Source organism: Lepidochelys kempii, chromosome 10, assembly GCF_965140285.1.
Source record: "Lepidochelys kempii isolate rLepKem1 chromosome 10, rLepKem1.hap1, whole genome shotgun sequence".
NCBI classification, from domain to species: domain Eukaryota; kingdom Metazoa; phylum Chordata; order Testudines; family Cheloniidae; genus Lepidochelys; species Lepidochelys kempii.
The window spans coordinates 824,706-851,988 of record NC_136389.1 but is presented as its reverse complement, the minus strand read 5'-3'; the positions used below and the strand labels follow the sequence as shown (position 1 = coordinate 851,988).

At 48.7% G+C, this 27,283-nt stretch overlaps 1 long non-coding RNA gene across 3 annotated transcripts in view; it reads right to left on the bottom strand.

Moving 5' to 3' along the window:
• LOC140918033 (uncharacterized) overlaps positions 1–27,283 on the bottom strand; it is a 141,133-nt gene that overhangs the window by 13,874 nt on the left and 99,976 nt on the right. Inside the window, exon 1 of one of the 3 annotated variants that reach the window (XR_012161058.2) lies at positions 6,043–6,123. The exons of the other annotated variants lie outside the window; for them this stretch is intronic. This is a non-coding gene — a long non-coding RNA (uncharacterized LOC140918033). Of the gene's footprint in view, positions 1–6,042; positions 6,124–27,283 lie in introns of those variants that run through there. 3 annotated transcript variants of the gene reach the window in all.

Here is a 27,283-nt window from a genome sequence, read left to right as displayed (position 1 = left end):
GACCACCGGATCACCCAGTCCAACCGCCTGTATATCACAGACCATCAGCACCTGCACACTAAACACAGCAACTGGGATTAGCACAAGCTAGACAGCCCACCGGAGACTGGGCTATCATGTGCCACAGACAGATAACAGAAGCAGCTTAGATCACCAGTGCACAAGGCCTCTGCCATGGCAGGGAAGTGATTAAGTGAGATACACCCTGGTACTCCTAGCAAGGGACCTGCACCCACAGGATGCTGAGGAAATGGCCACATCTTGAATCACCTGCTGGGGTGAGACTGCACCAACTCTGTGTGTCCATTCTGATTCAAAGAGCGTGGCCCATCCCATTCCTATTGGGTCCATAAGCTCTGCTGACTCTCACCTCTACTGAGGTGTGGCTGGCTGGGAATAATTTAATAGGATGCTGTAACTAAAGTAGAAGGGGCTTTATATGTTTCCTTTGTATCTCCTTTGTCTTCCTGAAGGCTGTCCTCAGTTTAAGGTATGACAGACAGGGAAGTGTAGAGCTTTCTTCTGGGACTGGGACAGAATATGTGTCTAGCCTCTTGATGTTCACCTGAAGGATTTTGCTGAGATAAACTGGCCTTTGGTTTGGGCACTACCAGCAAGAGGCACTGAATAACTTCTTTGGTGGCATATCTGAAGTGCGACTATAAAGCTAACCTTGGTCATTCCTCTGGATCTACTATTGTCACATCAAGAAGAGTAGATCAGGGACTCAGCAGTTCATAAATAATTTCCCATGGAAAGCACGTATGCCAGCCAGATGAAATCTCTCTGAGAAAATGTGGAAAAGTGGTAGATTTAACCTACTTCAAAATGTCATTTTCTGAAAAAAAAATTGATCCACATCTCTTTCTAAGCGATGCTTAAAGGATGTGTATGCACTGCAGCTGCATGTGAAATGTGCAGCCCTCTGTCTTGAGAGCGGGGGCTGTGGACAGTGGGAAGAATTGGCTGTAGGATGCGCTGCCAGTGTGTCTGTGTATAATCATATGGAAATATATGGGTTCCCCATAGCTGGGCAAAACCAACAATACAGCCAGAAGACATGTCATAAATTAAATTGGGTTAGAGATTGCCCTTTAAATTATATCACGGTTAACTCTGCTCTTCAAAAGGGGAGCTGGGGTCCCCAGGAAGTCTTATTTACCCTTGGAAGATGTTCTATAAAACGGGCTCCTCTATGCTGCCTCTGGAGTCGTCCAAGGATATGCATTACTACTGAACCCTGGGCTTCTCCACCAGGCTGGCAGAGGGCAATTTTCAAAACACCAGCCCAGCGTGGGCACAGTGACACAGGTGTCATGGTGGCCTGTCTCCAAGGCCAACTGAGGAGCTACAGGAGCAAGTCCTGACTTCTAGGAGAGTCCCAGGCATAGGAGACGGCACCCAAGTGGCACTGGAAAGTATTTAGAAAATGCACCCTTCTCTGCATGTCTCAAGGTGCAAAATGTCAGAACATGCAACTCTCTCTCCTTGAAAACCCAGCGCTGCAGATGTGCTCTGTCCCCCCAGGCAGCAGCCCAAGTCTATTCTAGTGTAACAGCTGCAGATAGCTGAGGACCCAGCTTAGCAATGTCCATAGCTACAAAGATAGGTGGGCAGCAGAGGATCAGGCCGTGCGAGAGGGCCTGGGGTCAGTCAATCGTTTATAGTTCAGAGCAAGGCAAATTGATAAGAGGGATTTAAAAAGAGGCAGATCCATGCTACTTCTTTGACCAGCTAAGACAGAAACTGGATAGGTCAAGCATAAGGGCATCAGCTAACCTCTCCAGCCAAAACTGAGGGAATCGCCCTGCCTGGGGAGGGGTCTAAGGAAGTGGAGAGCAAAGAGGCCTTTTGCAATGCTGGACTTAGCGATGGTGAAAGTGCAAGAAACCCCAAGGGAGATGAGGGGACACAACAATGAACTCTAACTCCTGGGACTTGCTAAGCAGGGTGGGTGAGGCATTGGAGGAGACTACTCTGGGCTGTCAGGCCAGAACATGATTTCTGGAGACAAGGTTTTCCTGTCTCTGTAGCTAAGCTAAGGGTTGCTCGCCTCCCTGGGTTTTGCAGAGCATTTGTCCCAGGAGCATTACTCAAATAGTTGCTTTTTTTTTTATTACCACTGCCTCTGGTTTTAATAAATCTTGTGCTCAAACTTCACACAAACAGCCCCAGAGGCTATATCGTCACTGCAATTAGACACGCTCAGCTGGCCAGTGCCAGCTCCTCGGGCTGCAGGATGTTTAATTACAGTGTCCCTGCGCAGCCGCAGCTCCCTTCCTCCCCAGCCAGCACACACTCAGATCCCGTGGCTGGAGGTGTGAGAACGTGAGCACAGCCCATGCGCCTTCTGAGACACCGGCTTCATCTCCACACTAGGAACACACAGCCGTCCTGACCAAACACACCAGCCCTTGGACTCACTGGGGAAAGCGTCAAACTGGCGGCAGACCGCTCCGCCCGTGGATTGGGAGGGGCTGGATGATACTGGGGACAGGAACTGGCTGGAGGCACCTCAGGAGCTAGGTGAGTTTTACAAGGTGGCACCAGCACACAGGACACAGGGGACACAAATGTAAATGAATTAAAACCCGCCACGTCCAGAGGCTGACAGCGGTGATGTGCAGTATCCACTCGGCTGCAGCCTGGGAGAAGCAGGAATGTTAAATGTTCCCATTTACAAACAGCTTGTCCTGGTCTTTCCTCTGATCAGGGAACACTGCAAACCACCTCTCTGGGTGGAAGAGGAGGGGGAGGTACCCCCTTCTGTCCTACTCCAACACCCCCCCCCCCTCACACACTCCTGCTCCATCAGCGCCCTCATGGTGACAGACCCTGCCCCATTCACATGCTCCCTGCTCCCTCCACAACCCCAAGGCCAGAGCCACCTCCCCAGCCCCCCCCACACACACACTCCCTGCTAGCCTACAGCCTGCCAGGTCAGAGTCTCCCCCCAACACACACAGACACAGACACTCCCTGCTCCATCAGCGCCCGCGTGGTGACAGACCCTGCCCCACCCACACGCTCCTGTCTGGATTGCCACCCGCGTAGCCAATGAAATAATCTAAATTCCACATCAGAGGGCACCAAATGCCATGCCAGGGCCCTACTAGTAAAATGAGGCCAATCCACACAGCAGCCTGGACAGGGCTGGTAGGTACGGACAGCACACACAGAGAAACAGGAAGCATCCATCAGACCCAGGCTAGAGGTCGAACTTCATGCTGCCAGTAGCGGAAATAGAACTTGAGGTACTCGGTGCCTCGCTGTCTTAAGGGCTGGGGGGAGAGGTTGGAAGGGAGGTTGCTTCATGAGCAAGGACAGGGAGGGAGTTCCAGGTGACCCCCTCTTTCTGTTCATACAGTCAGCAAACGTTCCTGCCATGCAGAATGAGGCATGAGCAACTCAGGGTCACAGCAGCCCGCTGCTAGGGATACGTTCATCAGCCACCAGAGCCTCTTGTTCTAAAGCTCAGTCATTCCAGGGCACCGGCTGCTTTCTCTCTCCACAAGAGGGAGGAATCTTGTTCTGTTTAAAAAAAATCACTATGGATTTGAGCGTCTAAACAAAGCAAAATGGGGCTGGGGCTGGCAGCCGAGGCGAGTCCTGAAGCCTTTCAAAGGAAGTGATGTTGCAACTCCATCCAATGCAAGCAGATGCTTCCAACACAGCCAAGGACACAGGAGAGAATGGTCTCGGCAGAGCCGAAGTGCCTTTCCAGCCGCTGAGCTGCCAACAGTTGCTGTGCTGAGTGGCCTCCTCGTCCCTTTGGAAAACCAGCAGCCCCTCCTCCCCAAGAGCTGTTGGCTTGGCACAGCTGCTGAGAGCATCTCCAGAGGCTCTGAGACGAGCTTACAGGCCAAGACGCTGCCGCTGCTTAGATTTACAGATGGAGCAGGGAGATTTTCCAACTCCTTTCCTATCTAGTGTAAAGTCTGAAAGCCTCAGAAAAGGGAAAGGGCAAGGGAGGGGATCACGGAGCTGCGGAGGCAGGAGAAAGGCTAGAGCGGTTGCTGAGGTGACGGGCGCATTGGGAAGAATGGGTGGACAATGGAGAGCTAGGAGCAGGAAAGTGGGGTGCTTTCTTCTCAAGATGCAAGAGAGGCTGCACACAAGGGGCCATTCTATGTTTGATTGCAATGCAATTGCCACTTTCTTTCTGGCACTTTGTCTAATGGCATGTGTGCACTTTACAAAGAAACATAGACCCCTTTGTTTTCTGTGTGTCCTAATACTGACCTAGGATCACTGTACACACCAAAAACACACTCCAGGGAGCATGCCACGGTGGAATATGCTCTGAGCCTATTAACACAGCTGAAAGGGGGTGCTCTCCCAGCACGACACCCACGTTGGGAGCGTGACTATTTCAGGAAGACGAGACAGTGACTCAGGAGGTGTATTTGCTAAGTGTTGTATAGGAGGCCTAAGCACAAATCTCATCATTTGTTAGCAGCATTTGTGCATTTACCTCCCACTTGTCACCCAAGATGTGTCTAAATGAAACAAGGAACGAGGCAGTGCAGGTATCAGAGGGAGGGATTTATACAGAAGCCCATTTTCTAAAGCAAAATCCGGGCCACTGAGGCAAGTCTGCATGAATTGTCTGGAGTTCAGGGTACCTCCCTCACTGAGCAATAACTGCGTCCACAACACAGACACAAAACACCCCATCAGAAGAGAGGGAACAGCTAGTGTCTGTTTTGTAACAAACATGGGAATCCAGCGTGTTATCCAGCGACAGTCTGAAAAGGACCTGGGCACTTGGGGGTTACCGTTTACAGAAGAATAGAAACTAGAAAGAGCCAAACATACAAAGCTCCTTCTCTGCCCAGCTCCTGCTAAAGAAAATTGCAGCCAGGATGTATTTGATACTGTGCAGATAACATAAGTCTTTATTATCACCAGACTGCAGCTGCTGGGAATGTACAAATCACTCAGTATCTTCAGGGTGCACGAGACAGGGATGTTAGGAAGTTCTTCCTACCAGTTGCTGTCCATTTGTGTTATAGTCAGCAGAGCCCTAGGAATCAATATTGCTTCACATACAAATTACAAGTATTCGGGATGTTAGATAGAATGTGAACTTGTCCTTTCTTAGAACTAAATGGCTTTTAATGGCACCTGAAGTGGCCTAGAAATTAATCTGCCTATACCGGCTACATCGCTGTTGCTGCTGATCTCCCTGCACATTATGAACAGGTAACGGAGCCCAGCACTGCAGGATTGTAAGAAAAAAAGAGTGTAAGAATGTGACTTATAGGTAATAAGACAGACAGGGAAATTACTCTTAGGAGATGGAGGAGGAGGAGAGTACTGTCCCTTTAAATCTGTAGCATGCAGGCAGGCAGGCGGGGATGCAGTGAAGCAGAGACAGAGGCTGAGCAACTTGAAGAGGACTCAAAGTAGCAGCCATGTTAGTCTGTATCTGCAAAAAGAAAAGGAGGACTTGTGGCACCTTGGAGACTAACAAATTTATTAGAGCATAAGCTTTCGTGAGCTACAGCTGTAGCCGATGAAGTGAGCTGTAGCTCACGAAAGCTTATGCTCAGATAAATTGGCGAGCCTCTAAGGTGCCACAAGTCCTCCTGTTCTTTTTATGAAGAGGACTGTTTCTCCTGCGCTAAGAAAGTTGCTTGGTCAGTGCTGGCAGAAAGCGGTACATCCTGTGAGTCTTTCCCAGGGTCCTATGGCAATGTGGCCTTCTCAGACACTTCTGACAGAGCTAAATATGAGTACTTAGTGGCGCTGCCTTCTCAATGGTGACTTCAGCTCAGCTATTTACAGAGACAAGGGTATTTTACACTGTGCGGTGCTCCTGTCGCATACCTGATTCACCCACTTGTGCAGTAAGTTTCAGAGCAGACACCGGATAAGGCAACTAGAGCAGGCGCTCAGCCCAGCTGGCTTCAGATGCCTCCTCACTGTCTTTTCTTCCCTGCTTAATCTTTATCTTGTGAGTGTTTGCACAAGAACCCTCCCACACACCCTCTCCCTCCCGCTCCTTCAAATCAAGTTAAATGCATAAATCTTCCAAACCTTTGTGCAGGGCTCACAGTCCTAACCCTGCTGAGGCTTTCCCAGTTGGCTCCTTCTCCCTGTAGGCTTGCACTCCCTGGGCTCTGTACCCAGGAACTGCAAGAGTCTCTGTCTCTCAACCCTCCTACACACCCACCGACATCTCTCTATCCTGCCTGAACTCAGACTGCCTTTATATCTCCCAGCTGGCCTGGTTCCTAAGAACATAAGAACGGCCTTACCAGGTCAGACCAAAGGTCCATCTAGCCCAGTATCCTGTCTTACAACAGTGGCCAATGCCAAGTGCCCCAGAGGCAATGACCAGAACAGGTAATCATCCCCTGTCGCCCATTCCCAGCTTCTGGCAAACAGAGGCTAGGGACACCATCCCTGCCCATCCTGGCTAATAGCCATTGATGGACCTATCCTCCATGAATTTATCTAGTTCTTTTTTGAACCCTGTTATAGTCTTGGCCTTCACAACATCCTCTGGCAAAGAGTTCCACAGGTTGATTGTGCGTTGTGTGAAGAAATACTTCCTTTTGTTTGTTTTAAACCTGCTGCCTGTTAATTTCATTTGGTGACCCCTAGTTCTTGTGTTATGAGAAGGAGTAAATAACACTTCCTTATTTACTTTCTCCACACCCGTCATGATTTTATAGACCTCTATCATATCCCCCCTTAGTCTTCTTTTTTCCAGTCTGAAAAGTTCCAGTCTTATTAATCTCTCCCCATATGGAAAATTTATTTATCCTCATAATAAAAATGTTTTATTTTAACAATTTCTGTTTAACATTCTCTGTAATTTACTGATGGAACAGAAAGTATTCCCTTATCACTGTATGATATGAGTACATCACTCCATTTCTTTCCAAATATGGAACAGACATTTATTGAATAATTCTGCCTTTTTCTGCATCATGACTGACAATCTGGATCTAGCATTGGATCTACACAATTTCTAGGATTTCATTTGTTCCTCATATATTTAAATAATTCCTTCATGTTATGCTTAACACTACTGGCTACAAATCTGTAATGGTACCCGTAGGTGTCTTTGTCAATTTTCTGCATTTCCTGCCAGTCAGTACTTAATTATCAACTTCCCCATGTTTCCATGTGTGTATATCTATCTATCTATATCTATATCTATATCTATCTAATTGTACTGCTGCTTTTACTTCACTCTTAATGAAGGTTTTTTAACAGAAGTAGCCGTCTTTCATTATTGTGGAATTGTGGTTATTTGGGCCCTCAATTAGAGTACTCTTAAACAACTCCCGATTATCATTCACATTTTGTACGTTTACATTTCTCCTTTCACTCAGTTTTGCTCATGACTGTTTGCAGTTTTGGGAAATGGGCTCTTTTAAAGCAGCGAGTATGTGTACTAATAGTAAGGACTGTAAGCTGGGTGAAACAGTGCCGATCCTGAAAATACTTGGTATCAGACCCACCAAGTTTTGCTGAGTGGAGCAGTAACTATACTGAAAGTTTAGTTACTGCATAAGGGACACACTTTACCCTCACCTTAGTGCAAACTCCCAGTTTCTGGGAAAATCCACTGTGGATCAAGTGGAGTGGATGGCTCTATCTCCCATGACCTGGCCAGGCCAATGGACCATAATTAAAAATGTTGTCAGACCCCCTCTGCTGAGTGAGATTGATACCCTGGGTCTAAAAACATTGCATTGCAGCTTTCCGCCAAACACTCCAAGCAAGCAGCCATCATGCCCTAGGATCCTTCCAAAGAGTAATAAGTAGCCTTTATTCAGTAGATTCTTAGCTGATACCAAGCTGTCCATAGCTGTCAGTAGTTTCGTGGTTCAACCTAGACATCACCATGCACTTTACTCGCTCTGCTGGGGCGGTTTCCATCTTAAGTTTGTGATTTTGTGCATGAACTGTTGCCTTCATAATGCCAAAAAGTGCTAATGTTTGATGGGTCAGATCAGGACAAGGAGACAACTGGGCGCTAGTCAGAAAGCTAATAAACTCAATGCTCAGTGCGGCTTGTTAGTTACTTTAGGAACACGAAGTTCAAAGAGAGGGTATTTCAAGCTTCTTACTAACAGCAACTTTGAGAATTCACCAGGGATGTGTTTAATACCTTGGAAAAGGTTAGCGTTGTTAGGGATTTACTGCCATATTTGAAATGGTTTAAACTATTATTTTTATTTCCTTGTGTACAATGGAATCTCAGGGAGTTGTGCAAGGGTAGATGGTCAGTTTGTGTCTGAATGAAAGAACCCATGAAAAGCTTGGGCAGTTTTAAATAGCTCCTGATTCTGCATCCTTGGCAGAGGGCAGGGAACTGCCATCAGGCCTGTTACACTACAGCAGCTGGCCCCAGATTTCTACCTTTCTGCGCTGTCAGACCCATAAGATCCAGGAAAATCCTGACCACGGCAAGTCTACATCCTAGCTCCCCCAGGCTCACAGGCGGCTCCCCCACTCGCTGTCAAGCGAGCAGAGCCAGGAGCCATTAGTGTCCTTCCCTGATCGGACACAAACTGACCAGCTAATCATGTACAGTTGCCCACACGGTGTTTCAGGAACACGGGAATTGCCATAGCAGATCATCCCCTCTCCAATGCTGGCCAGCACCATTGCAAGAAACCCTCTCCTTGTCTATTACGGAATAATCTGCCCAAGGTGGAGGTGCTTCCAGTCTGGGGACCTGTCACTGAGGCTGGCTTACAGCCTGAAGCAGGAGAGTTTTCTCATCTTATATAATTCTGAATGTGCTCACTACACAAATAAATGTCTAATCCTCTTTGTAACCATGCCAACCTGTTAACCCCAGGGATATCTTGTGGCAGTGAGTTCTGCAGGTTAATTTGGCACTCAGTAAAAAAGGGATTTCTCTTTATCAGTTTTAAATGTGTTGCCTTTCAATTTCATTGAATATCCCTTTCCTCTTGTGCTATGAGAGGGAATGTAGTGCCCCATTTACCATCTCTGCACATTCATTATTGTATATACTTCTGTTATGTCCCTTCCCAGTCATCTCCTCTCTGCACTAAACAGTCCCAATCTTTTCAATCTCTCTTCACACAGAAGTGTTTCCAGGCTTCTAATCATTTTGTCAGCCATCTCTGAATGCTCAAGGAAATGACAGCTTATACTTTTATTATGCACTCCTATTTCATTGGGAATTGCACCTGTGTGTATCTGTCTGAACCTGTGTTTGTCATAGTTAACAGCCAGCCAAAAAATCTTCACGAACAACCTGCAAATGTCAGCAGAGACTCTGTCAGGAGATGGAGTGTCTGGGGTCTGCAGAGGTGACTGAGCATGGAAGGGAAAGGGGAATTCCCCTTTATCAAATGTACTTCTCAGCCTTGCCAAAACCCCTTTGATTTTTAGACCTCCTTTGGTAATTCTTTCCCTGTGTCTCAGGCGATGCCCTGAGGTGAGAAGCAGGCTCAGAGAAATAACTGCTCTTTTCACTCAGCCAGCGAGAAACTGTTTGCTTGGAAAACTTGACATCTGCTGCATCCTACTCCAGCTAAGCCCTCTTTCCTGCGGAGGAAGTTAAGGGCGTTTGTGCCTATTGCTGCTAATTTCAGTAGGTGTGTGAGAGCCGCCAAGTGAGGTCATTTGTGTAAAGCCCCGTGAGAGTGTCAGCTGGGGTTGCACTGGTCATGCCATGCAACAAGACAAATGGGACTGGAGGTGGCATGTCAACCTCAGCAGTTGCATAAGCACAGTGGAGGAAACAGCAGTTTTCAGAAACAATTATTTTACTATTGTAGGAGTAGTAACAGCTCTCATCTTCTGCACACAGTGCACCTGGGGAATAGCTCCGAAAGCTGCCATAGTCCCCTCAGTTCTTCATAGGATACTAACAGACAAACCAAACATACCTAACAGCAATGCTGCATTTCCCTACGGTACTGGAGTTTGCACTCGTGGCTGCAGCCCTGGCAGAGGCATTACCCGCTTTGCAGTCAGTGGACGGGCTTTGTAACACACAAGGATCTGAGTGCATGGAGTGTTGTGTGCTGCTAAGGGGTATGATGGGGGCTTTGCCCTACAGACTTCAACATTGAGAAATGCCTCCATGACTTATCCTCATTTCCTTCAGCTATTAACAAAACGCACAGCTTCCATGCCATTCCTATCCAATCCCAAACCCACAGCACATCTTTCCTGCCGGTTTGCCTGGTTGCCCTTATCTGGAGCAATTCTCTATCAAAGTGCCTCCAGCTTGTCACTTGCTCACTGTGACGAGGAAAAGAAAAATGACCCAGCTTTTGGTCAGTTGTGAACCTTGCACTAAGGCAGCACAAACCAAGCAGAGGTGGCTGGGGTGGGGGGTTGTCTCTTTTTAGTGAAATGAAACCGTTTGTGCAAAGTGCTGGTTGCACTGTCTTGCACTGCCCGCTGCAGGAGAAGCTATTGATTTCCACAGAAACTTTATTTAAAGTGAGTGACCTATTAAATGAAACTTATTTGACACCAGCTGACTCTTGTAATTTAATTCCTGAATGAAGCGAAGTCTCCAAAGGTTTGTCAGGTTCTTTATCTTGAATGATGAAAGGCATTTTCCTTCCAGCCATTTGTTCCTGTGTTCCAGGAGCTGCTCGTGTGCTCTCAACTCAGAGTGAGCCCTCCAAAGAGTCCCACACAGTTATCAAAGTGGGGGTGATGCACATCAGCAGGGTTGCTGAGTTAAAATAGCTCAACAGACAATATCCTCTGGTCCAGGAGCGATGGCTGCCCTGTGCCATCAGCGGCGGCTTACGCTGCTCACCTGCGGCTGCATCCTGTTGGCATACAATGGTAAGACTGCAGCTACCATCATCATTAGCACAAAGGTGTGGCCTGCTTGGACAAGAGGTCCCAGCATGAAAAGCCCCATCTGGACACTAGCAGCCAGTACCTCTATGAAGGAAAGGAGAGGGTGGCTACATGAGGCCACGCCCTGGTTCCGTCATCCCATCTGTTACAGCATTGAAGACCAACTGAGCAGAGCCACTGGCGACAGAATTCACATCCACCTTTCAGCAGGGCATGCACACAGCATTACCAACGCCAAACTCCAAATGATCATGAGATTGGCTTTAAAACCATGAGCCTTTAACAAATGCTATTAGATTCTTGTGCCCTCTAGTTTTTGAGCCTGTAGGAGTCACAGTTTCATACCTTTCTCTGCAATTTTCTAGAAAAACAAAAAAGTTGTAAGGAAAGATGAGATTCTCACATGACACCAGGAGCTGGGGCTTTATGAAAAACACCAAATGCTGTGAGACTCACAGTAAAGTCCATGTTTCCCTACAGGGTGTCATATGTGGCAGGGGGCATATTTCACTTGCCCAGCAGAACTGTTAGTGTTTGGCCTGTATTTTATCCCACAGATTATGGCTGAAGTGAAATCAAATGGGTGGGGTCAGTGCAGCTCTGCCTGAATCTCACCTGCCCTCCTAGAATCTCCCAGGTGCTCACTTGCCCCAGAGGAGTGGAGAAGCAGGGGGAGGCACAAAAGAGACAGCGAGAAACCTTGGGGGGAGGTTGGCTCTTTGGGCCGCTAAATTCAAACAAAGAGACTTGTATCCTAATACAAACCAGTGATGGGCCTGCATAAGCACTCAGCTCCCCAGCTGCAATCCTGACTCTGCAGCCATAGGCCCAGGTCAGCCCACAGTAGGAAAAGGCCTGAGTGCCAGGTTTGCTGAGGCTGTTTGGCTGGCCCCTAAGAACAGCCGTTCCTGGCCCTGGAGCACAAAGCTCTCCCATTTTGAGGGAGACACTTGGAGCAGACACTTCGTGACAGTTCTTGCCCTTTCTTTCCAAAGGGCATGGCTGCACGCCCCTTCTGCACAGAGCTGGGAGCAGTGTCTGCCTGGCCCTGGACAGCTCACTCACAGGCCTGTGGCTGGAGCACTGGCACCTGGGCTGACAACCTCCTCCCGTTACACTCTTCTTATTAGCATTTAATTCTCCTGAGCCCCACTGCTTACACATAGTTACGCAGGGGGCGCTCCAAACCTGTCCTCAATAAAGGCTGCTTTCAAACTCTCTCTCTCTCCCTCTCTTTCACCATGCTTTAGCTCCTGTGCTGACCCCCTTGCTTCTGCTACCCATCTGGCCATCCACTCCCGGCCAGGCTCTGCACTGCTGACCCCGGCAAGACCCCAGCTCCTCACCGCAATGCTGGACAGTCCTGGTGACTAAGGGATTCTGAGGAGGCCAATGCAACAGGACACTGGCTGGAGGAAAGGACAATCTGATAATGTATAAAATCTAGAGACAAAGATTCTGAGCAAATAAGATCTTATAGATGCAAAGAGAACTCATCACTAGTGCCATGGGGTTTTGCTTCCCAGACTAGAATATGCAGAGTGCTTGCCTCCCGTGGGGCCCGCATTAAAAGGCGTCCTGGGAAGGAGATATGAATTCAGAAAGCAACAAAATGCAGCCACTGTGCCACCAACTCCAACACTTTGACCAAGTGCTCAGCCCTATGAGCCACCATCTTGGCCACCTTGCCAGGACGGCCAGCCAAGCCGCATGGGTTACCTCCCACTAAGCTCAGTGCACCACCTGCTCTCCAAGTTCCATCCCACAAGACTAAAGACCTTCTGACAGTGCCCCCAACACATTCCCCTCCATAGCACCTCCCCCAAGCTGTGCCTCCAGTCTCCACCCCGGTGCCGGCTGCTTGGAGCGGCTTCTCCCCTCTCCTCGCGTGGGCTGTGTCCTTTCTGGTGACGCCTGGTGCCTCCACCAAAGGTGACTCCTCACCGTGCCCAAGAAACAAGGGTGCTGCCCCTGGCAAAAATGACCAACACTACCAGTGCTGGCCTGGGTGTAAACCTAGTACCCCAAAACAAACTATTCAGCAGCACAGCCACAGCAGAAACGCCACCCCCAAACCAACCATATCACAAAGGGGGCTCTCGGGGAGCAAGAAAATAGGATCTGGGGAAGGAAAGGGGTCAGGCTCACTAACAGGTACTAGCACATCAACAAGGCAACCGATTCCCCACCTCCCAACACTGCCAGCTCTTCCCACCCCCATGTCCCTGCCAGGCAGATGGTGCCTGGGGATGAGCTTAGGTGAGTGCTGCAGTGCTGGGAACAGCTTACACAAGAGGGGTCCCCTAACTGTGTCTTTTCCCCTGGCTGGGGCAGGGCCCTCTCCTGGCTCCCTGGCTGGATTGTGGTAGCCAGTGCTAGGTTGGACCTCTGCCCCTCTAGACGTGATCCCAGCACCAAGGAGGGGCTGTGATGGTGCAGGCTGGGGTGGGTGTAGGCATGTAGCAGGCGTGGCCACAGTGGGCTGCTGATGCTCTCACACCTTCCTCATTTATTTATTTTAAGAACTGTTTTAAGCCCAGGAAGAGGCTTTTTCCATTCCCAGCCCCTCTGTGCACTGGCCCTGGAAGTCCTTGTCAGCTGGCAGTGAATAAGCACTGCAATATAGAGCTGTCTGCCATGCTTCGGAGCCGCTCACTTCTGCTTACATAGGCTTTCTGCAGCTGTCCTTTTAAAAGAAGCCAATTTATTTTTATTCAAAATCTATAAGAGACAATTGAGCAGTAAAGCTGTCAGGCCCCGCCTCCGTCTCCAAATGGCCCAGTCAGATCTGAAATGATCGCTCTGAATAACAATCCCATCTCCTGGTGCTGCCACATTGCCCCAACCATGCTCCTTCCAGCAGGTGCTGGGCCAGGTGCGGAGAAACCCCACCTTCATCACAAAGCCTGGGACTCAAATGTGCTCTTTGGATCAGTGTGGAGAAAGCCAAATGGCTCTGCACCCCCTGGCAAACTCCCCAGCAGGCCCGGCTGAGCTCCACAGCCAGCAGTTACTCTGAGCTTTTACAACTCACTGCCCAAAGAGCAAACTTTGTCCAGCAGGATGAAGGCTGCAAACATGTCAGGAGCTTACCTGGGCACTGTCCATGATACTGTTCCCTACAGAGTGGGACTTCCAGAACCCCTCTCCTAGGAACCATGTCCTTCCACCTTCCCACTGAGACTGGCAACTTTGTTCCAGAGACTGTGTTTGGCAGATGAAGCCAGCCTGAGAGTGCGTGTGTGCTCCTGATGCTGCATGGACACAGGAAGATGTACGTACTATCCCGAGATGCCTACCACATCTCTGTAGCATGGACCAGATCTCAGCAGGGGGATTGTCTTATGAACAGCCCCTCTCCCAATGACAAGTAACAGTCCCTCTTGGAAGGCAGAAACAGAGAGCAGGCGACTCTGTGCTCTGGTGCACACAGCTCCTATCCCAGGCCCATCACTGCAGCAGTCTGGCTTGAAAGGAATTGAATCTTTTCGCTTCCCATGGGCCGGTTGTTGTCCCAGCTCCGTGTTGTGCTGGGATGAAGGGCAGTGCAGGCAGAGGGCTACCTCCAGCAGGCAGCCATCCAAATGGTTTCTCCAGAATTGCTTTATAGCTCCTCTCACTGCAAATCCATCAAGTCAGAGCAGCCCCCAGGTTTTGACACAATTTTCTCATTGAATTATACGGAACCCTTCAGGGAAGGAGGCAAAATTATTTAAAACGCTTAAAAACTAAAGCAACTTTTCTACTCTGTTTTTTAACTTTTTGATTGTTATTTAAAGTTAACCTTTTCTACTTCTAAACCATAAACTCATTTTATTTTTGGCCATTAGACATGGGCCATAAACTGTTTGAAACATGGGCCATAAACTATTTGAAATATGAGCCAAGTGTTTCTTTGATACACACAGGAGTTGAAAGATGATACGGTATCCACTGACTATTGCTCTTCAGAACCAGACCTAGAGCAGAGTAATTTGCTCAGGCTGCACCTCTGTAAATTGTTACCCTCTTGTTATAAATATTAGAACAGCGGGTTAAAGGTGCAGTGCATAACCCGGCAACGCACCCGGCTCACTGCAAGGAGGGTTCCTTCATGGTGCTTCCATGGCAATGGAGAGACACAAAACAATCTCTCTGAGTGGCTGATACCTTCTCTCTCCTCCCAAACAGCAGGGACAATTTACATCAGACTCAGCCACTTGTCACCCATCAGTACAGGCTGGCCCAGATGCAATAGCAGGGAGAGGGGATCACTCTCCTCTGAAGCATAAGGCTCTGGCCGCACCAGAAGCAGGATTCTGGATTTGATTTCAATTATGGCCCATCTCATGTCCCTGCTCAGCTAAGTTGGTTGTTGGAACTATGTTGCTGAGGCCTGGCACACCAGCCAGATGCCAAGGCCACCTCACTGAAGCCTAATTCATCAGCCAGACACCAGGGCTGTGTCACCGAGGCCTGGCATGCTGATCAGAGTTGTGTCACTGAAGCCTGGCATGCCTGACGGAGGCTGGGGCTGTTCCAGAGGCTTGTTGTTCCAGCACAGTTAATGTAGGACACTTCCCGTCTTCCGGAGAGAAGAGGAATAGAAATGCAGGAAGCAGCCACAGTCTGAGCAGTGAAGGGGCGAGTTCATCAGTGAATGCTCCTGAGTCTTGTTTGATTTTTAAGGAAGCAAAGTTCTTGTGTTGTCCTGTTGAAAACGTTATCCTGTTGGAAACCTGGCAATTTTGGGTTCCTTGCAACATGGCACTTGTGGGCTCAGAACCAAAGCTGCCTTGAAAAAAAACCAGTGAGGCGCTTTCCCTGCTAGTGTGTGGAGCACGTGCTCTCTCATAGACAAAAGCAATCAGTCCAATCAACATGTTAGTTTAAAGCAGCAGCTCATGCCACAAACCAGCAATTTGCCACTAAAGCCAAGTCCTGACAAATGTGTTGGTATTCTGCTGCAGTCTATTGCACTCCACACACACAGCTGATGGGCTGCCATACTGGGCTCTCACCGCGGTCTACAGTTAACGGAAGGAATCTTCAAAGACAAGTTTCCTTCATCTCAGGTTTGTTTTCTGCTCCTGCTGCCTTTTCTGATGCTGAGCCTCCTTTTAAACCAAAGCACGAAGATCAGGGTTTAATTTACAGAATGTTGCTTTTTTCTGAAATTTCAGCAAAGTTGCAGATTTAACTTGAAAAGTAAAATCTGCTGCCTCTCTCGGTGTGTGCAGTTAATTTCCTTCATGCCATGCTCTACCTTTGTAAGGAGAACACGCAATAAACATATTCACCTGTCATTACAAAGAAAAACAAAAAAAAGCCAGCCAGCCAGCCAGCCAGCCAAAGTAAATAACTCAGGAGATTTAAAAATAAATTCACACTTTCATGGAATCTGGCTTTCAAGCTTCTTTTCACCTCCTCTCTGCAGCATTTTGCTGTAATAGAGTAATGATAAAGCAATACAACAAGAGGGAGGGAACAGAACAGGGTAGGGAGTCCATCTAGGCTAGGAACCAAAAGGAGGACGGGGGAGAGTTGGAGCCCTCTGAAGTAAACACAAAGGCCTCCTGGATTTGGAGACGTCAGAGAAATCAAACCCTTGGTCTTCTGACAAGCCCCTTTAAATGGGAAAGTGGGAAAAGACCTTTGGTGCCTCTTTAGAGCACCATGAAGTGGGCTCTGGAGCAGAGTCATGTCGTGGGGGAACATGGCCACTTTGCTGTTGCTGAGCATTTCTGACGGGATCCATTACTATTTTGGTCCTGACTTTTTCTGCCATTTAATAGCCTCCTCATTAGAATGTGATGGCGTTTAAGGCACACAACACTCACTCTGCAAACACAGAGCATGTCGTGGGACTCCCAGAAGCATGTTCCGGGAGATGTGGGCAGGAGGAAGGGACTCACACACACACACACGCACAATGAACACAGACTTGTACACAAGGGGAATGCAGCAGCTCAGCCCGTTCCAGTTTTCTGGTGATGTTCCCTTGGAAATAACAACAGACACGCAACATAAAATATAGAATGGCCCTGTGCTGAACCGATCAAGTGAAACTATGCTACCCGAAGAGTGCTCTAACATGCTTCACTGCAACCATGCCAACAGAGTGCACACTAGTACTGGGGTTTGCACAAGTGATTCGTCTTGCACTTTTTTATACATTCCTTCAGCGCACTGATTTGATTGTATTTCCTGGTGAATTTTATTAACTGGCCTTGGCCTCTGACACTCAGGGAAGCCCCAAGCGCTGTGAGCTTAACGATTCTGGAATTTACATCTGTCCTTCAGGTCAGAAATGAACCAGTACCTCCACGTGACACCAGGCCGGCTCAATGCTGGAGTCAGTGTCTCTCTGCAAAGATGTAACACCAAGTTCCTGGCCATACGCAGCCATTGAAGATCCCCTGGCTCTTTTGTAAGAGGGCTGTTAGCCCTGATTTTTTAGCCTAATTCCAACATAGGAAATTGCATTTTGGTTTCCCAGCTCCTCCTGCAGTGTTACTGTCACAAACATTTCTCCTCTGAGATCAAGCACGATGGTAACTTACCTTAATGCAGAGTGTGTCAAACCATGAGGATTTCATTTTGCTCTTTGCTCTGTGGGCAAAGCCTACTGCATATCTTGTCAAACCAGCCCTGGGCTTACAGAGTGCTGCTTACAACCATCTTCGCTCCCCTGTTCTCCTGAGCTCAGATGCAGCCCAGGATCAGGGCCTCCATTTCTTCAACTCCACCATATCATCCACAAAGTCCCTATCAGCTGAATCACTGCAGATAGTGACCCTGCCTGCTCTTCAGTTCATGAACCTGACACCGCCCAGTGCCTCTTCCTGTGGGGGAAGGCATTGTGATTAGTGAAGCTTAGGAACTGAAAGACCAGAAGATAGCATTTACCTGTTCCTGGTCTGTAACCGTAGGACCCATGTTCATGTGGGGAGCGATGCAGGGTGGGCTTGTCCATTGTCTGCAGCAGGAGAACTGCAAAACTTATCTGGAGAATTCCCAGAAAGATGGGTCCAAGCCAACACCGAAATACGTCCAAATAAGTTCTGAGGAGTGGGAACCATAATGTAGCTGCTCTGTTGGCTTGTCTGCAGATTTTCCCCTCTTGCTTTTATTATAGACAGTAATTATGGCCAGGAGACAAGGGGCTTCAAGGTATTAGAAGAGTGATTATGCCCCTGCTCCCTCGCCCCGGCAGCCACAGCACCAGTGCCACCTGAGAATATTCCTTTGGTAATTTTGCTTCATTTTATTAAGAAAAAAAATGACACTGAATTTGGGGGACAGGAGTTCTTGGTGATAATTAATTTCCCAGGCAGCTCCCTGACAGCACCCCCTGCCTGCGAGGGCTGCTTCTCCCAGGCCACACTTTACTTCAAGACAGACATCTTATCAAATCTTACCAGTGCTGTAGATGATCAGTTGGTTGAAACAGACACCCTGCTTGTTTCCAGGAATGTGCAGCAGCATCCCAGTGGCCCAGGTTAGGAGACAGACACAAAACTTCACACTGTGTGTGCAGCAGCTCTTCAGAATCAGGCCATGCAGTTGCACATGTGTATGGAGGCAAGTGAGTGTCCAACATGCCTGCAAAAATCCTACACATGCATGTGGCCACTTAGGGGCCTAGCTAGCCATGTTTGTGCCCAAATCACTGATTTAAAGCACATACAGGGGATTTCATGCACTGTTGTGACAACTGGGCCTACAAATGTGCCCTCATTGTGAGTTTAACTGTAAAGAGTGAGTGTAAATTCACAAAATGTCACAGCAAAGTATATCAACAAATGTGGATGAGAACAGGTGCAAGAACCGGAGAGAGAAACTGGATTAGTCTAAACCACAAATACAATCCACGGACTGTTGAAATTATGCTTGTTAAAAACAGAAGATGTAGACCAAAAAATTAATGAACCAAAATTGGTGTCGGATATTAGGCCTAATTGATGGACAAAATAATGGAGGGATGCGCTATTCCCCCACCACTCTCTCTGTGGGTCCTTAAAAGAAACAGAGGCGGTGGGGAAAGTACAAAAGAACCAAGAGAAGAATAGAGGGAAGCACAGGTGCTGGAACTAGGAGTGCGGCACCCCCTGACTTGACATGGTTTCCATTATATCCAGGGTTTACAGTTTGGTTCAATGGCTCTCAGCACCCCCTCTATAAAAACTGTTCCAGCGCCCCTGGAGGGAAGGAAAGACAGACAGAAGCTAGTGTAGCGAGCTTCACCATCATAGCTGCCAACCCCTCATTTCCTGGGACCCCGAGCTGTCATTGTCCTGATCCTGAGAGCTGTCCTGACCACAACCATGCCAGCAAGAGTGACCCAGATGAAACTGCCACGCCTGCCAGAGCCAGCTGAATTCCCAACACTACCTGGGGGGAAAGGACTTTAACAGCAGCAGCAGCCGCCATAGCTCCAGCCCATCTCAACTAACTTCTTTTCAGCTCTGATACCACCAAAGAGACTGTCCAGGAGGGTTTGCCTTTTAAATCCCTCTCCAGCTCAAGGCAAAGGAAACAGGGGATGGGGTTGTGATGGGTTGGGTCACAGAAACCCCTTTCGGACTGCCACCTGATGTGCCTAGACTACCTCTGAGCCTGTTTTCCCTGCCAGCTTGGGACTTCAGAGCCCTGCCTGGTTGTGACAGACACGCTAGCCTGCTACAGACGCAGACCCAGGTCTGAACCACGTCCCCCAACAGCTGAAGGCTTAACTGAAAACAGCTTAAGAAGTGCTCCTGTCTCCAGCACTCAGATACCCAACTCCCAATGGGGTCCAAACCCCAAATAAACCCATTTTACCTCATAAACGCAAAAATTGTTTGCCCTCTATAACACTGATAGAGAGATATGCACAGCTATTCCCCCCCCCCCCCCGGTATTAATACTTACTCTGGGTAAATTAATAAGTAAAAAGTGATTGTATTAAATACAAAAAGTAGGATTTAAGTGGTTCCAAGTAATAACAGTCAGAACAAAGTAAATTACCAAGCAAAATAAAATAAAACACGCAAGTCTAAGCCTATACAGTAAGAAAACTGAATACAGGTAAATCTCACCCCCAGAGATGTTTCAATAGACTTTTTTCACAGACGGGACGCCTTCCTAGTCTGGGCCCAATCCTTTCCCCTGGTACAGTCCTTGTTCCAGCTCAGGTGGTAGCTATGGGATTTCTCATGACTGCAGCCTCCTTTGTTCCGTTCCACCTCCTTATATATCTTTTGCACAAGGCGGGAAATCCTTTGTCCCTCTCTTGGTTCCCACCCTTCCTTCTAAATGGAAAAGCACAAGGTTAAAGATGGATTTCAGTTCAGGTGACACGATCGCATGTCACTGTAAGACTTCATTACCTACTTGCCAGCACACAGGTATACAGGAAGACTTACTAGTAAACAGAGCCATCTACAGTCAATTGTCCTAGTTGATGGGAGCCATGAAGATTCCAAACCACCATTAATGGCCCACACTTTGCATAATTACAATAGGACCTCAGAGTTATATTTCATATTTCTAGTTTCAGATACAAGAGTGATACATTTATACAAATAGGATGACCACACTCAGTAGATTATAAGCTTTGTAATGATACCTTACAAGAGACCTTTTGCATGAAGCACGTTCCAGTTACATTATATTCACACTTATTAGCATATTTTCATAAAATCATATGGAGTGCAATATCACAGGGGTTAAAATGAAAGCCTGATTGAATACTTCACATTTCAAACACTATAACTGTTTTCCCTTCTTTCCTGTATCTCGTAGAGAAGGGTTGCCGGGGTCCTACGCAGCCTGAGGTCTCTGGATACCACACCCCCCCAGACCTCGTTTAACACTGTCTAATCCTGGACAGTGACTGGGTTCCAGTAATGCCTTTGGCCCTATTTTTCATCTAAATTAATACAGCAGCACAAAGGGGGAGATCCGGGCCCCATTGAACCCAAACAGAATTTTTCAATTGCGTTCAGTGGGGCAGGATTCACCCAAAGATGGTAGATTCACCCAAAGATGGTATATACAAATGTATGTGATAAATTGCCCATGCTCTGGGCGCTGCCAGGCTGGCATTGAAAAGGGTGCCCCTGATTTGGTGCCTAACTCCACAATGTCTTATCAGAGTCTGTTTTTACCTACTAATCATGCCCAGGATCTTACACTGGCACGCCATGTTGGTACCAGGAGTAAAACAAGGGGGAGGAGGTGCTCCCCCAAAATAAAACATCTCTCATGTTTCTGATCCCATGTCTGTTATTTAAATGTAGATGATGCACCAACACATAATGGACTTTGAAAATATGACTATCTGTGGTTCTGTCCCTGAGCCTCAGGTATCTTCATGGCCACATGGCGCCCCGGCCACCTCCTCATCCAAAGACTGACTTTGGTCACTTGACAGGTTGAATTTTGACCTCTCCAAATTCTAGCGGTTGGCAGAATATGTCACCTCTACATCTCCTTGCTGCATGCCCCAGAGAACAAAGAATGGCCCCCAAGCACAGAGTGCCAGGCCAGGGGTCTATTCCACTGTGTCACTAAGCGAGAGGAATAGGAACTTTTCCTTTCACCTCCAAGCCCAGGGCGTTCTGTCTGCATCCATTTCCAAAGTTAGCACACTGCTCTGAGGGAATGGCACACAGTGGTGGAGGGATAGGCAACATGGACCTCACCCAGCACATATTGCACATAACAGGATCCCAGTGGATGCTGTGCAGAAGGGATGACCAGGAGAGGATCCAATCAGCAGGCCAGGCCTCCCCGAACAGCCTGGCGAGGCCCTGCCCACACTATGCACTCAGGCCCCTCCTGCCCGCTTCCAGTTCCCTTCCCGGTGCTCTTCTCTGGCTGAGAAGCTAGGGCAGGCACGCTGGAGCTGGTGCTCACAAGGCCCAGGGGCTGGGGCCACTGGGGATCGGGCCACGCTGTGCCGCCGTCTGCCCAGCGCCGGGGTAGGGAGCACTCTGGCCACGCTGCCCGCCTGGTGCTCCGGTGCTGGGGGCGCTCCAGCCAGGCGGCCTGCCCAGTGGGCTGGGGGCACGTGGGGCGGGGAGCAAATGCTGGAGATGGGGTGCTCTGGACTCCAGTGGGGGAGAGGGGTTGGAAGGGGAGGGACAGGACCTCGAGCAGAGGGGGAGGGGCCAGGGGCCAGTCTACCCCAACCGCACACACCCCGCAAGAACTCTCCTTAACCATTTCCTGAATAACGGAGCCTGGCTCCTTGTTTCAGTCGGTCATGCGGTGTTAGTTGCTGACAGGAGCCTGCGGTAGTTCACAGTCTGAGGGCGCATCTCAAATTCAAGGTTTAGACTCTGTATGAGTGAGGGAGCAGCTGCTGCTCCCACCAGCTATGTTTATTTACATGTGTTTATTTTTTTCACTTTGAGTTAGGAAAGTCAAATTGATGCTGTCAGAGAATTATGATCCATTCATTTTTACTAGCTCTAAAAATCTGTAGTGATCCATTTCTAGAACATGTGCCAATGACTCTGGTTGGCTGTTTAAAAAGTGTCTGTTGCTGGGTTACAAGAAGTTTCAGGGCTTCTTCAGTGATTCATGTCACTAACTTTGGGGGCTGGGGACATTTAGCGACCTGCTCTTTATTGCAGACTTAAGCAATCAGCTCTGCGTGGGTATAGAGGTTTGCTCATGTGGGCCCAGTGCAGAATCAGGATCTTAATCTGTTAGGAACCAGCTTGTGTTGGACAATCTGGCCCCTCCCTTTTTTCATGCCAGCCTCTGATCTCTTCTTTCAGCTCCAATTCTTATGTGGATAAATTCATTTTTCCCAGGGGCAGCAAGTGGGAGGGGTAGTTCCCTGACCCATAAATCAGTATTTCCTGCAATGCCATTTTCCTGTGCAATCCTGGGGTGCATAAACAAGGGAATCTGGAGTAGGAGTAGAAAAGTTATTATACCTCTGTGTTTGGCACTGGTACAACCATTGCTGGAATCCTGTGTCCCATTCTGGCATCCATAATTCAAGAGGATGCTGATAAATTGGAGAGGGCACAGAGAACAACCAGGAGAATGATTAAAGGATTAGAAAACCTGCTTTATAGTTATAGACTCAGGGAGCTCCATCTATTCAGCTTAACAAAGAGAAGGTTAATGGGTGACTTGATTACAGTCCCTAAGTATCTACATGGGGAACAAATATTTGATAATGGACTCTTCAGTCTTGGAGAGAAAGGTCTAACATGATCTGATGGTAGTTGAAGCTAGACAAATTCAGACTAGTAATAAGGTGTACATTTTTAACTGCCTGTGTTACACAGGAGGTCAGATTAGACAGTCACAGTGGTCCCCTCTGGCCTGGGAATCTATCGATCTGTGCTGTGGCCTGAGATTTGCAATCACTGTTTGTCATTTTAGCTAGTAAATCAAACGGCAGCTTGTTTCAGAATATTCAAGTGAGTGATCCCTGTTCCATGCTGTGTGGGCCCCCCACAATACACCAACAAAGACGCTTTTTAAATAGCTAACAAGAATCATTGGCACATATTCTACAGATTTTCAAAGATAGTAAAAGTGCTGCTCCGGCCGCCGATGCAGTTTACACAGAACTGGCAACTGTCTGGAGTGGAAATTCACCCTTCTCCCAGCAAGCTGCTGTTCGCCAGTGTGCACAATTCAGGTAGCGCAGTGGCATTCAGGACAGCATGGCACATGTGGGATGATCCCTATGCTTGGGGTTTCCCTGGGTTTGGCTAAAGCAATGAGTCCAGCTGGCATCATGCCACTTTGGGTAAATACACACACACACACCTACAGATGCACGCACGCGCACACACACTAAAAGGGAAAATGAGGGTAACATTCAGCCAACAGCACGAGCAACTTTTACCAGCAGCTTCCTCTAGGGCCGTGGTTCTCAACCCGCTGCCCGTGGGCCACTTGCGGCCCAATCAGCACAGCTGCGGCCCATGTGACATCCTCAGAGCCATACAGGTAGCACTGGATGTGACCCACAATAGTCAATAGGTTGAGAACCACTGCTCCCGAGCAAGGATAGCATCATGTTCCGTAACGCAATGTTTATGACTCAAAGAGCAGCCTGCTCTCCTCTGGCGGAGACGCCTTGGGCAGGTCTCAGGGAGCTGCCAGGACATCAGTCACACAGCCTGGAGGGTGTGCTAGGACCCGTCCCTCGGCACATCTCTACAAGATTCTGTTAACCCCTCCCTGGCTGGGAGAGTGTCTGGATTGCTGCGCCAGGCCAGTTTCAGCACATGCATTATCTCAGCTCCGCACCGAGCACGCTTATCCCCCAAACCTTGCAAGTATGGTTGCCTATGGAACAGCTCTTGGCGTAAATACCCGTAGCAGACACAGACCTCCGCAAAGCTTGCGAGCGTTCCTGCTGTCCAAGATTCCTTCCAAGCCCTCCAAAGTCTGTGGGGTATGGAGTGGAGCAGGGAGGGGCACACAATGGGCCACCAGAGCCAGGCACTCGGATTGCTGAGCTACAAGCCAGGTTGGGGTCAGACTGTCAGGGACGAGGTCCCGGCCCATGTGGGCTCCCTGCCCTCAGCCTCTCTTGCTCAGCAGTAAGGGGCTGCACTCCTGGTAGCAGTGCCTGGGGCCCATGCGAACCAGCCATTTGCTGACTACCTTGGGCAGGATGGGGAATTGCTCTAAAGATGGATTAATGCTTAGGATATATGAGTGCATCTGAGATGAAGGGACTTTTTCTAGTGGGTGGGAGTTGCCCCCATGGCTCTACTGATATTTACAGGTACCTATGCCCTGGGGTGGGGGGCAAAGCGTAGCATTTATCCCCACCTCCTTTCTCCACCCCCACTTCATTATTTTAAATCTGTTATGCCAAGAATGTTTATCAGAGACCGAAGGGGCTTGCAGAATGGAATAGCTCCCACAGCTTCCAGCCCTCTGGATCTGAATATCTGATTGGCTGGGTCTAACAATGACCCTCCCCGCTCTGCACCCCAGTATATGTCTGGTCCTCACAGAGCCAGGGGATAAGACCCCATCCAAGCACGCGTAGCTGGGAACTAAACACAGATGCTGGTCTGGAATTCGCAGCCAGTGCAGATCCAGACCTTGGAGTTTTCAAAACCATGGCTGAGATTTGGTTAGGGCCTGTCTCTAACCTAAACCAGGCTTCCCAGCTCCCTCTCTTCTCCCCCAGCACTACAATGCCATCCCAGACAGCAGCTCTCTCCTCCATCACGCCAGCCAAGCCCTGCAGTGTTCCCCTTTCCCCATCAGGCACTCCTGACTAACACCCTCCCAGAACCAGCCCTTCACAGCCTCCTGAAAACAGAAACCTGTGTCAGCCATTGCTATGGAGGGGAGCTCAGGGGTTGCATTGCACTCTTGGATGGTCTGACTTGGGCTCTTCCTGACCCCTTGTCTCCCCTCTCCTGACCCCCAGCCCCTGGCTGCTCCACAGGACAGTCTGGGCTCTGCTGCAATGAGTCACAGAGAGATAACAGGTTTCAGAGGAACAGCCGTGTTAGTCTGTATTCGCAAAAAGAAAAGGAGTACTTGTGGCACCTTAGAGACTAACCAATTTATTTGAGCATGAGCTTTCGTGAGCTACAGCTCACTTCATCAAATGTTTACCGTGGAAACTGCAGCAGACTTTATATACACACAGAAATCATGAAACAATACCTCCTCCCACCCCACTGTCCTGCTGGTAATAGCTTATCTAAAGTGATCAACAGGTGGGCCATTTCCAGCACAAATCCAGGTATCCACAATAACAGGCCAGGCTAAGGGCTTTGTGTAGGAGAAGTGGGACCTGGTTTCTGGGGGCAGTGCAGCAAACCTGGACTCTTTGGGAGTCCCTCTCCAAGTGTCTCTGTCTGGTCTGCTCTAGTGAAAGGAACATGGGGCTTCTTCTCCTGTCTAGGACCAAGGGCTAACCTGCAAAGAGGCAATTTGTGTAATAAACACTGGTGCTTCAGGCCTTAAGAGTACGTCTTATAAAAGACCCATGACTGGCCAGGGCAGCTGACTCAGGCTCGCGGGGCTTGGGCTGTGGCCCTATACTATAACATTTCAATATAGACATTTGGCTTCCGGCTGGAGCTTGGGCTCTGAGACCCCACAAAGGGGAAGGTCTTGTAGCCCAGGCTGCAGCCCATGCCTGAATGTCTCCACTGCAATTTTATAGCTCCGCAGCCCACACCTGTGAACCCGAGTCAGCTGACCTGAGCTGTGGGACTTGGTGCTGCAGGTTTTTGGTCGCAGTGTAGACACAACCTTACTGACCAGAGCATCCTTGCGAAGGGTGTCAGCACCGGCCGGTGCCCTCTGGGATAAACACTTCATTTCTCTCAGTGTCGGGGGGCAGCAAACTCAATCCCTCTGTTCAACTTGAATCGATTCTTTTTTATTTCCATGAAAACTAATTTGTGAGTAGTTCTTTCCCTGTTTAAATCTGGGAAAATATTGTTCAAGAACTTGCTGATGTTTCTCTAACTGACAGCTTTATTGGGCAATAGCCACTGATGGTGTGTGCTCAGACAGTCAGACCCTTTTATACTACGTGTGTTCCCATAAAAATGATTGGCTTTGAGTTGTTATTCTAATCTTGCTGTGATTGTAACACTGGGGCAGCCAGACTGAACAGGAGCTGTATAGTGCAGGCTGATTAATAGGAGCACACCAATTCCATCAAGCTCTCCATGCCCACGCGGGGGATCAGTCAGATACCACCTGCTGCAGGAAATGGACCCAAAATGGCAGAAGTTCTGTCTCCTCAGGAGAGGCTGACTGCAGCCACATTTACCGATTGCTTTCTGCATGCAGTTTCGGGGATTGGTTTTGAGCTACAACACCCTCAATGGCCTGAGACCTGCCTATCGGAGAGAAACCTCTCTGCCCACGAGAAGCTGCCTCAGGTGCAGGCAATGCAAAGCGGCCAAGCGGACACCCCTTTAGCCAGAGATAGGGGGTGGCTGACAAGCCTTTGACTCCAGGCCTTTGGGACCTGCTTCCTCCCAGGCCTGGAACAGGCAGTTTGTTTGCCTGCAGGGGGCACTGCAAGCCCATCCTTCCCCCTTGCCCTGACGTGGGCGGTGCTGGCTGGGAGGAGGGCATGGAGATGCCGACTAGTGTTGCTCGGGTAGTTGGTGGGTCTGTTTGTTTATCAGTGTATTTTTAAAGGACTCTCCATGGTGTCCACATTATTGAATGGGTGTTTGGTACTGCAGCCCATAAAACTCCAAATAAATATACATACCACCCCTCCCACCCACAGGGCCCCAAGAAAGGAACTCAGCTTCCCCATCCATACTAAGGTTGCTTTAATGCCAGAAGGGAAAGGGTGCGGCGGTTGTTAATTCATTAATCAGTGCCAGGGTCCCACTGTTATTTCTTAGTCAGAACTGGAACTTCACACAATTTATAGTTTTCATTGTTTAGATCTTGTTACATTTTTCAAAATATCCTGCAATCCAAAGTTACACAGCGTCCGTGCTGTGCCTGG